Consider the following 12537-nt stretch of genomic DNA (forward strand, 5'->3'; position numbering starts at 1 on the left):
AAAAAAGATTACAAGATTTTTAAGCTAATTACACCTATTCTAAGCCCCCTAATAAAATAATAAAGCCCCCCAAAATAAAAAAAATTCCCTACCCTATTCTAAATTAAAAAAAGTTCAAAGCTCTTTTACCTTACCAGCCCTTAAAAGGGCCTTTTGTGGGGGCATGCCCCAAAGAAAACGGCTCTTTTGCCTGAAAAAAAAAACACAATACCACCCCCCAACATTACAACCCACCACCCACATACCCCTAATCTAACCCAAACCCCCCTTAAATAAACCTAACACTACCCCCCTGAAGATCTCCCTACCTTGTATTCACCCAGCCGGGCCGAACTCCTCATCCGATTCGGGCGATGTCTTCCAGCAAGCGGCAGTGAAGTCTTCTTCCATCCGGGTGATGTCTTGAAGCAAGCGGCAGAGAGTCTTCTTCCATCGGCGATGTCTTCAAGCAAATCGGCATCTTCAATCTTCTTACTTCGCTCCTCCGCCGCGGAGCATCCATCCGGCACGACGACTTCCCGACGAATGAGGTTCCTTTAAATGACGTCATCCAAGATGCCGTCCGTCGAATTCCGATTGGCTGATAGGATTCTATCAGCCAATCGGAATTAAGGTAGAAAAATCTGATTGGCTGATTGAATCAGCCAATCAGATTCAAGTTCAATCCGATTGGCTGAACCAATCAGCCAATCGGATTGAACTTGAATCTGATTGGCTGATTCAATCAGCCAATCAGATTTTTCTACCTTAATTCCGATTGGCTGATAGAATCCTATCAGCCAATCAGAATTCGACGGACGCCATCTTGGATGACGTCATTTAAAGGAACCTCATTCGTCGGGAAGTCATCGTGCCGGATGGATGCTCCGCGGCGGAGGAGCGAAGTAAGAAGATTGAAGATGCCGATTTGCTTGAAGACATCGCCGATGGAAGAAGACTCTCTGCCGCTTGCTTCAAGACATCACCCGGATGGAAGAAGACTTCACTGCCGCTTGCTGGAAGACATCGCCCGGATCGGATGAGGAGTTCGGCCCGGCTGGGTGAATACAAGGTAGGGAGATCTTCAATGGGTAGTGTTAGGTTAATTTAAGGGGGGTTTGGGTTAGATTAGGGGTATGTGGGTGGTGGGTTGTAATGTTGGGGGGTGGTATTGTGGGGTTTTTTTTCAGGCAAAAGAATAGTTTTCTTTGGGGCATGCCCCCACAAAAGGCCCTTTTAAGGGCTGGTAAGGTAAAAGAGCGTTGAACTTTTTTTCATTTAGAATAGGGTAGGGAATTTTTTTATTTTGGGGGGCTTTATTATTTTATTAGGGGGCTTAGAATAGGTGTAATTAGCTTAAAAATCTTGTAATCTTTTTTTTATTTTTTGTAATTTAGTGTTTGTTTTTTTTTGTAATTTAGTTTAGTTTATTTAATTGTATTTTTAGATAGATATTTGTAGTTTCTTTAATTTATTGATAGTGTAGGTGTATTTGTAACTTAGGTTAGGATTTATTTTACAGGTAATTGTGTAATTATTTTAACTAGGTAGCTATTAAATAGTTAATAACTATTTAATAGCTATTATACCTAGTTAAAAAATTATAAATTTACCTGTAAAATAAATATAAACCCTAACATAGCTATAATGTAATTATTAATTATATTGTAGCTATCTTAGGGTTTATTTTATAGGTAAGTAATTTAGATTTAAATAGGAATATTTTAATTAATAATATTAATATTAGATTTATTTTAATAAGAGTTTAGTTAGGGATGTTAGAGTTAGATAGGGTTGTTATACTATATATATATATATATATATATATATATATATATATATATATATATATATATTATAATAACGATATTAACTATATTAACCCTAATATAATTAGGGTTAATATAGTTAATATAGCTGGCGGCGGTGTAGGGGGATTAGATTAGGGGTTAATAATTTTAAAATAGATAGCGGCGGGGTAGGGGCTCACTTTAGGGGGTTATAGATTTAATATAGCTGGCGGCGGTTTAGGGGTTAATAACTTTATTAGGTTGCGGCGGGGTTTGGGAGCGGCGGTTTAGGGGTTAATACATATTTTATTGTTAGGATAGTGAGGGGGGATAGCGGATAGAGGGTTAGACATGTCAGGCTATGTTAGGGAGGCGTGTTAGACAGTGCAGGTGATTTAGACTTTAGTCAGGTTTTGTAGGCGCCGGCAGTTTCTAACGTGCCGTAAGTCACTGGCGACGCCAGAAATTTGTACTTGCGCAGATGACATCGCTGATTTGTCAGACTTACGGCACTTTAGCCTCTGACGGCGCCGTATATGGGATAGCTCGAGTTGCGAGCTGAAACTGCGGGCGACGCGGGTTCCCTCGCTTGCGCCTCAAACTACGACGTTTATCGGATCGCGCCCTTGACTCCTAATAAAAACACATATTTTTAATATTCAGGTTTTAGAGCAGTGTGTCTCAATTCCATTGATCAGGACACACTAACAGACCATATTTTCAGGATTACCTTGGGTTAGAGCAGGTTAATAACGAAGGTTACTCATCAGCTGATTTTCACCTGTGATCTAGTTCAGATATCTTGAAAATCTGGCCTGTTACTGTTCCCATAAGGACTGGAATTAAGAAGCACTGTATTAGAGCACACATTTGAAATCTGCTTAACTTGAAAAAAAAAATAATAAAAAAATAATAAATATATATATATATATATCAGTCACATTGTATAAAAAAAGTTAGCTTTCTGTTGAATATGTTCTTGGTTCAAATCACCTTCGTTGCATGGCATTGAAGATAATACTTATAGGGCTAGATTACAAGTGGAGTGCTAAATAGCACTCCACTTGGTATTACCAGTGTTCGTATTGCTAGGAAGCATTGTGCTCACGAGAGCGCGCTTCCATAGACTCCAAAGGGAGCCTTGTTCTGATGCCGTCAGAGATGGCATCAGAACCTAAGTGCAGTGAAGGAGGTAAGTCACGCAGCGGTTATGGCATTTTTTAATATATAGTTATGTGTTAATATGTATATATTTAAAAAGCCACAATGGTGAAACGCGTGAGTGGCGTTCTTGCTCTCTGTTTTTTTTTAAATGTAAAATTATCATATATTACTTAAAATGAACAATATTTTAAGGGGAATATTTAAACTTTAATTATTCAGAATTAGATCAGTAACCAAATAGTAATTTACTGGTTATTATAAATTGACATATGGAATACTGGTAATTACAGAATATAAAAAATATTGACATAATATTAACATAATAGAAATTTGAAAACACATTTGATTGAGAATACATTTGCGGTTTTAAATTTCTCCCCTTTTTTTATCTATTGTTTTAAATAAAGGTTAAGTTTTATACTACCTCTTACAGAGGATACATTCTGCTACAAGATAACATAATGGCCCCTATTTATCAAAGTCTAGCGGACCTGATCCGACAGTGCGGATCAGGTCCGCCAGACCTCGCTGAATACGGAGAGCAATATGCTCTCCATATTCAGCATTGCACCAGCAGCTCACAAGAGCTGCTGGTGCAATGCCGCCCCCTGCAGACTCGCGGCCAATCGGCCGCCAGCAGGGAGTGTCAATCAACCTGATCGTACTCGATCTGGTTGATTTCCGGCGATGTTTGTCCGCCTGCTCAGAGCAGGCGGACAGGTTATGGAGCAGCTGTCTTTGTGACCGCTGCTTCATAACTGCTGTTTCTGGCGATTCTGAAGACTCGCCAGAAACATAGGCCGTCAAGCTCCTTTCGGAGCTTGATAGATAGGCCCCAATGAGTGCTAAATAATGTACTCGTTTTCTTCAGCTCTTGGCTGAATTTGCGTTGAATATATACACATATTAACTGTTACAAACTACTATTTGTAACTGGCCCTTTAAATGGAAAATTGCCCTGCTTCCCTGGATTGTGGAGAAGCCTATTTGCCAGCCTCCTTCCTCATGACTATGGCCCCTGGAAGATTGTGCCCCTGAAAACGTATGAACTTTTATTGGGTGTGTATGGCCCTTTAAGAACCGCCTGGGGACATATTGTGACTTTGGAGAACAATGCCCCTTTAAGACTATGTCCCCAGACCTGTAAAATAACTTGTCCCTGGCTTTCTCCCACTTGGTTCAGTAAATAGGGATTACTGAACCAAGTACCACACAGTCAGTATTACCTGTTGCACCCCCTCTATACACATCTAACCATACACATGTAGTGTAACAGTCAGTATTACCTGCTGCACCCCCTCTATACACATCTGTTACAGAAGCATTAGTTTTCATTGTGTACCGTTGAGTGCTATGTGACAGACCCTTTGGTCAGAACTGAAAGAGTTAACTTTGTTCAGCTTTAAGAAGCTATTTTCTAAATACAAGTTTGCTGGCATCAGCTCTAATTAAGTTTAGTGATAAACATTCCCATTGTCTAATCACCTCCGGAGTCAGACTGCTAGTTGATAAGATGGACTGCATTGTTTTCTTGTGTGTAACTTGTTATCTGCTGAAGTAATGTAATTCTATTGTGGCCTGTCAAAGGGCGTTGTCTCTCTATCTAAATGTACCAAATGTGTGATGGGGGATTTTATGCTTCCCCCCCTGGGAGTGTCCTGTGTGCATGTAACCTCAATAAAAACCAGGCTGGGTGTTCCAGCACCTCAGACCTCTTCTGACCCTCTAACTTGCAGCCTTGACTCATGTTTGTAGGGGACAGCTATAATCACTACAGGGATTGCTATGCTCTTCATACTCCCTTAGCTACTGAGCTCTTGTAAGAGCTCTTGTTCCTGATCCTGCTTTGCTCTACAGAAGGAAGAGGTTCACCTACTGGAGCCTGGTTGTAGGTCCAGGGCGCAGAGCAGACGGCGAGATACCAGCCCAGCAGCGGTGGTTCGTAGAGTCTGCATTACTTATGGTGGTTACGCAGTAGTTATGGTGTCTACGGTGCTGATGATCCTTTGGTGAGCGCTAGGAGCATCCTTTTCTACGGTCCAACTTCCAGCCAGCCTGGAGGCAACCGTAACATTTGGCTGCAGCAGTGGGATGGCGTCTTAGCGCAAGGAGCAGCACCCCAACAGCACTGGTATCGTATGAGAGTTATTGAGGGCAATGCTAGCCACTGCGCAGCGTCCCTACCTACAGCAGCATGGAGCTGACAAGACACTGGTCAGAACCCTGTGAAGAGCACCTCAACCTGATCCGTCGCTATGAGGGCGCTGATTTCGTTCCAGAGGTAAAGAGGCGGCTAGTCCGATATGGTCCAGACCCTGCGCAGGAGGTAGTCAGTCGAATCATCCGGGAATTGGATACTGAGAACGAATCGGCACGAGCCTTTGAGCGCCAACTGTGGAGTTTGGGGGTATGGACACCTGGTCTCCATCGAGAAAGTGAGTTACAGGGAGAGGAGAGCAGCGAACTCCCTCCCCAGCGGCAGTATACCGTGCAGAGGGAAGAGACAACCGGTCTCCTTCCCCAACCCCAACCAGAGATACCCGAGGCAGCAGGCCTCATAGACTGGTCCTGGGAGGACCCCCAGCAGGCAGGTGGAGATGGGACCGCAGTCTCTCTACCGGCCCTACAGGGATGCTGGGCAGGCGGCCCAGATCCCCAGCGACAGACCCAGCTACAGGGAGGGGAGAGCATCGACCTCCCTCCCCAGCCGGAGTGTGCCTTCCAGGGAGAGGAGACAACCGGTCTCTCTCCCCAGCCGCAGCATGTTCCACAGGGAGCGGAGAGCATCGACCTCCCTTCCCAAAGGCCGCCGGAGTATCAGGAGGAGGAGGTAAGCCAATCTCCCCCTCCCCAGCTAACTCCTAACTTGGGCCCAGGGTTAACAGTGGAGATGTTAACCCCCACTGACCCCCACATTCCTTTTGCCACCGGGCAGGACTATGCCCCAATTCCACCAGCAGAAGAGCTGGCATCAGGACAGAGCGCTGCTGGCCTCTGCCCTACAGACCCCCTTGTTACAGGACTGGCCTGTAAACCCCTCACCCCAGCAGAAGCGCTGACACCAGGGCAGAGTGCCGCTGGCCTCTGCCCCCCAAGTACCACCAGCTATTTGCCCAGCTGCGCCAGGAAGGCCGAGGATGCTACACTTTCATCCTACAACCTGGAACCTACAGGCCAGTACTACTTATTGTGGGGGGGCTACTTTGCTGCTAATGTTTATTTGTGGGTGGGTTGCGAGACTAACTTAGGCACTGACCGACAGAAGGTCAGGTGCCTGGTTAGTCTCCCTCCAAATGGGGAGATATGTTACAAACTGCTATTTGTAACTGGCCCTTTAAATGGAAATTTGCCCTGCTTCCCTGGATTGTGGAGAAGCCTATTTGCCAGCCTCCTTCCTCATGACTATGGCCCCTGGAAGATTGAGCCCCTAAAAACGTATTAACTTTTATTGGGTGTGTATGGCCCTTTAAGAACCGTCTGGGGACATATTGTGACTTTGGTGAACAATGCCCCTTTAAGACTATGTCCCCAGACCTGTAAAATAACTTGTCCCTGGCTTTCTCCCACTTGGTTCAGTAAGCCCTATTTACTGAACCAAGTACCACACAGTCAGTATTACCTGTTGCACCCCCTCTATACACATCTAACCATACACATGTAGTGTAACAGTCAGTATTACCTGCTGCACCCCCTCTATACACATCTGTTACAGAAGCATTAGTTTTCATTGTGTACCGTTGAGAGCTATGTGACAGACCCTTCGGTCAGAACTGAAAGAGTTAACTTTGTTCAGCTTTAAGAAGCTATTTTCTAAATACAAGTTTGCTGGCATCAGCTCTAATTAAGTTTAGTGATAAACATTCCCATTGTCTAATCACCTCCGGAGTCAGACTGCTAGTTGATAAGATGGACTGCATTATTTTCTTGTGTGTAACTTGTTATCTGCTGAAGTAATGTAATTCTATTGTGGCCTGTCAAAGGGCGTTGTCTCTCTATCTAAATGTACCAAATGTGTGATGGGGGATTTTATGCTTCCCCCCCTGGGAGTGTCCTGTGTGCATGTAACCTCAATAAAAACCAGGCTGGGTGTTCCAGCACCTCAGACCTCTTCTGACCCTCTAACTTGCAGCCTTGACTCATGTTTGTAGGGGACAGCTATAATCACTACAGGGATTGCTATGCTCTGCATACTCCCTTAGCTACTGAGCTCTTGTAAGAGCTCTTGTTCCTGATCCTGCTTCGCTCTACAGAAGGAAGAGGTTCACCTACTGGAGCCTGGTCGTAGGTCCAGGGCGCAGAGCAGACGGCGAGATACCAGCCCAGCAGCGGTGGTTCGTAGAGTCTGCATTACTTATGGTGGTTACGCAGTAGTTATGGTGTCTACGGTGCTGATGATCCTTTGGTGAGCGCTAGGAGCATCCTTTTCTACAGTCCAACTTCCAGCCAGCCTGGAGGCAACCGTAACATTTGGCGGCAGCAGTGGGATGGCGTCTTAGCGCAAGGAGCAGCACCCCAACAGCACTGGTATCGTATGAGAGTTATTGAGGGCAATGCTAGCCACTGCGCAGCGTCCCTACCTACAGCAGCATGGAGCTGACAAGACACTGGTCAGAACCCTGTGAAGAGCACCTCAACCTGATCCGTCGCTATGAGGGCGCTGATTTCGTTCCAGAGGTAAAGAGGCGGCTAGTCCGATATGGTCCAGACCCTGCGCAGGAGGTAGTCAGTCGAATCATCCGGGAATTGGATACTGAGAACGAAGCGGCACGAGCCTTTGAGCGCCAACTGTGGAGTTTGGGGGTATGGACACCTGGTCTCCATCGAGAAAGTGAGTTACAGGGAGAGGAGAGCAGCGACCTCCCTCCCCAGCGGCAGTATACCGTGCAGAGGGAAGAGACAACCGGTCTCCTTCCCCAACCCCAACCAGAGATACCCGAGGCAGCAGGCCTCATAGACTGGTCCTGGGAGGACCCCCAGCAGGCAGGTGGAGATGGGACCGCAGTCTCTCTACCGGCCCTACAGGGATGCTGGGCAGGCGGCCCAGATCCCCAGCGACAGACCCAGCTACAGGGAGGGGAGAGCATCGACCTCCCTCCCCAGCTGGAGTGTGCCTTCCAGGGAGAGGAGACAACCGGTCTCTCTCCCCAGCCGCAGCATGTTCCACAGGGAGCGGAGAGCATTGACCTCCCTTCCCAACGGCCACCGGAGTATCAGGAGGAGAAGGTAAGCCAATCTCCCCCTCCCCAGCTAACTCCTAACTTGGGCCCAGGGTTAACAGTGGAGATGTTAACCCCCACTGACCCCCACATTCCCTTTGCCACCGGGCAGGACTATGCCCCAATTCCACCAGCAGAAGAGCTGGCATCAGGACAGAGTGCTGCTGGCCTCTGCCCTACAGACCCCCTTGTTACAGGACTGGCCTGTAAACCCCTCACCCCAGCAGAAGCACTGGCACCAGGGAAGAGTGCCGCTGGCCTCTGCCCCCCAAGTACCACCAGCTATTTGCCCAGCTGCGCCAGGAAGGCCGAGGATGCTACACTTTCATCCTACAACCTGGAACCTACAGGCCAGTACTACTTATTGTGGGGGGGGCTACTTTGCTGCTAATGTTTATTTGTGGGTGGGTTGCGAGACTAACTTAGGCACTGACCGACAGAAGGTCAGGTGCCTGGTTAGTCTCCCTCCAAAAGGGGAGATATGTTACAAACTGCTATTTGTAACTGGCCCTTTAAATGGAAAATTGCCCTGCTTCCCTGGATTGTGGAGAAGCCTATTTGCCAGCCTCCTTCCTCATGACTATGGCCCCTGGAAGATTGAGCCCCTGAAAACGTATTAACTTTTATTGGGTGTGTATGGCCCTTTAAGAACCGTCTGGGGACATATTGTGACTTTGGTGAACAATGCCCCTTTAAGACTATGTCCCCAGACCTGTAAAATAACTTGTCCCTGGCTTTCTCCCACTTGGTTCAGTAAGCCCTATTTACTGAACCAAGTACCACACAGTCAGTATTACCTGTTGCACCCCCTCTATACACATCTAACCATACACATGTAGTGTAACAGTCAGTATTACCTGCTGCACCCCCTCTATACACATCTGTTACAGAAGCATTAGTTTTCATTGTGTACCGTTGAGTGCTATGTGACAGACCCTTCGGTCAGAACTGAAAGAGTTAACTTTGTTCAGCTTTAAGAAGCTATTTTCTAAATACAAGTTTGCTGGCATCAGCTCTAATTAAGTTTAGTGATAAACATTCCCATTGTCTAATCACCTCCGGAGTCAGACTGCTAGTTGATAAGATGGACTGCATTGTTTTCTTGTGTGTAACTTGTTATCTGCTGAAGTAATGTAATTCTATTGTGGCCTGTCAAAGGGCGTTGTCTCTCTATCTAAATGTACCAAATGTGTGATGGGGGATTTTATGCTTCCCCCCCTGGGAGTGTCCTGTGTGCATGTAACCTCAATAAAAACCAGGCTGGGTGTTCCAGCACCTCAGACCTCTTCTGACCCTCTAACTTGCAGCCTTGACTCATGTTTATAGGGGACAGCTATAATCACTACAGGGATTGCTATGCTCTTCATACTCCCTTAGCTACTGAGCTCTTGTAAGAGCTCTTGTTCCTGATCCTGCTTCGCTCTACAGAAGGAAGAGGTTCACCTACTGGAGCCTGGTCGTAGGTCCAGGGCGCAGAGCAGACGGCGAGATACCAGCCCAGCAGCGGTGGTTCGTAGAGTCTGCATTACTTATGGTGGCTACGCAGAAGTTATGGTGTCTACGGTGCTGATGATCCTTTGGTGAGCGCTAGGAGCATCCTTTTCTACGGTCCAACTTCCAGCCAGCCTGGAGGCAACCGTAACATTAACATAAATATATATGTATATTACCATATATATTTACTGGGAACAAACAATTCACATAGACCACAATGTAAAAGCACTTTTCAGTGCCGTTTTTTTCTAACACTCCACACCTGCCAACTTTAAAGCCCCAAAACTTCCTAGTGCAGTTATTTTTTATTTTTTAAAAAGCTACTTTTTTTATGAAAAGCTATAATGCCCTCTGTTTTGGGGGCATTTGGGGCACTTTAAGAAAATTAACTATAGATTAGTGATGTTGCGAATTGTTCGCCGGCGTACATAGCATGTTCGCGTTCACCTCGGCGGGCGAACATATGCGATGTTCGATCCGCCCCTATTCGTCATCATTGAGTAAACTTTGACCCTGTACCTCACAGTCAGAATACACATTACAGCCAATCAGCAGCAGACCCTCCCTCCCAGACCCTCCCACCTCCTGGACAGCATCCATTTTAGATTCATTTGGAAGCTGCATTCTTAGTTAGAGGAGGGACAGTGTAGCTGCTGCTGATTTAATAGGGAAATCGATAGCTAGGCTAGTGTATTCAGTGTCCACTACAGTCCTGAAGGACTCATCTGATCCAGGGGCGTATTTAGATTTTGTGCTGCCCTAGGCACTCAAAATTCTGCTGCCCCCACCCCACCCCAGGTTTAAGGACTTTTTTTAGACATAATATTTTTATGGCAGGGTGTAAAAAATAAAAAAAAATCTTTTTAAGCAGATTTTCACCAGGGCTTGCATTCACTCTGGTCACACACACACACACACACACATATATATATATATATATATATATATATATATATATATATATATATATATATATATTAAGACATTATTTTGCAAGTCAGATGATTAAAGTGTTTATATAAGAAAAAAATTTCCTTCACTGTTTGATAGTTTGTCAGTAGGTAGTTGTTTAACCTTAAACATCTTCTTTGGTGATTGACAGTTATTTAAGCAAAATATCTGCTTGGATAAATATGTAATGAATATACAAACTGGCCTTTAAAAGTACTTAAAAAATACAACAGTAGTTATGATAGGTTTAGGAATTGTATCCTAGGGGATAAAGTCACATGATACAATCATAATAAAGTATATACTTGTATTGTTTCTGAATGTATTAAATGCATACAACATATTTTCAGTTGTGTCACATAGTTGTATAGATTCAGCAATAAATACTTATTCTTTGCATGTATGACAGATAGACAAACAGTAAATGTACAAGTATTTAGTGATTAATCCGTATTTTAATGCCTAATGAAGATGTATTGAAGGGAGAAAGGCATATGCTGTTTCACAGTGGTCACGGTGTAGTGCACACTGCACTGTGTAGTCTGTGTGAGTCTCAATCACGTGGTGGAGCCAGGAAGAATACCGCATTCCCTCTCAGTCCAGGACAGGCTGCACAAGTTAGCTCCTCCTCCACTGTCACCACGTCATGCGCACTCACATACAATCCCATAGGATAGCAATAGCTGGGCCAGCCATTTAAGTCATATGTAATTGGTTGATTTAGCCACCCGGCCCTGAGTTCAGTAGAATGGCCCCAGGGACTCAAAATTCTGCTGCCCCTTAAAAATCTGCTGCACTAGGCACCGGCCTCGTTGGCCTATGCCTTAATACGCCCCTGATCTGATCTCTGCTGTAAGGACAGCACCCAAAAAAGCCCTTTTTAGGGCTAGAACATCAGTCTGCTTTTTTTTTTTTTTCCTGTGTAATCTAATTGCAGTTGCCTGCCTGCCAGCGTGTGTGTCAGGCTCACAGCGTATACTGCGCCCACTTGCCCAGTGCCACCACTCATATCTGGTGTAACAGTAGTATACATTTTAAAAAAACAACACTTTTTTGACTGTGAAATAATAGCAGACAGCTGCCAGTACCCAAGATGGCTGCCAATAAGGCAGATGGTGAGGGTTAGAGAGCTGTTTTGGGGGGGATCAGGGAGGTTGGGGGCTAAGGGGGGATGCTACACCACAGCATATGTAAATATGCTTAAAAAAATAAAAAAAATGTAAAACCTTTTATTTTAGTACTGGCAGACTTTCTGCCAGTACTTAAGATGGCGGAGACAATTGTGGGGTGGAGGAGGGAAGGGAGCTGTTTGGGAGGGATCAGGGGGTCTGATGTGTCAGGTGGGAGGCTGATCTCTACACTAAAGCTAAAATTAACCCTGCAAGCTCCCTACAAACTACCTAATTAACCCCTTCACTGCTAGCCATAATACACGTGTGATGCGCAGCAGCATTTAGCGGCCTTCTAATTACCAGAAAGCAACGCCAAAGTCATATATGTCTGCTATTTCTGAACAAAGGGGATCCCAGAGAAGCATTTACAACCATTTGTGCCATAATTGCACAAGCTGTTTGTAAATAATTTCAGTGAGAAACCTAAAATTGCGAAAAAATGTAAGTTTTTTTTAAATTTGATCGCATTTGGCGGTGAAATGGTGGCATGAAATATACCAAAATGGGCCTAGATCAATACTTTGGGTTGTCTACTACACTACACTTAAGCTAAAATTAACTCTACAAGCTCCCTACATGCTCCCTAATTAACCCCTTCACTGCTGGGCATAAAACAGGTGTGGTGCGCAGTGGCATTTAGCAGCCTTCTAATTACCAAAAAGCAACGCCAAAGCCATATAAGTCTGCTATTTCTGAACAAAGGGGATCCCAGAGAAGCATTTACAACCATTTATGCCATAATTGCATAAGTTGTTTGTAAATAATTTCTGT

The 12537-nt window shown here is 45.0% G+C and overlaps 1 protein-coding gene across 2 annotated transcripts in view; it reads right to left on the bottom strand.

Annotated features, from left to right (window-relative positions):
- Positions 1 to 12537, bottom strand: part of LOC128662256 (uncharacterized) — a 78099-nt gene that overhangs the window by 12217 nt on the left and 53345 nt on the right. The window lies entirely within an intron of this gene.

This window comes from Bombina bombina, chromosome 6 (genome assembly GCF_027579735.1).
Source record: "Bombina bombina isolate aBomBom1 chromosome 6, aBomBom1.pri, whole genome shotgun sequence".
NCBI lineage: Eukaryota > Metazoa > Chordata > Amphibia > Anura > Bombinatoridae > Bombina > Bombina bombina.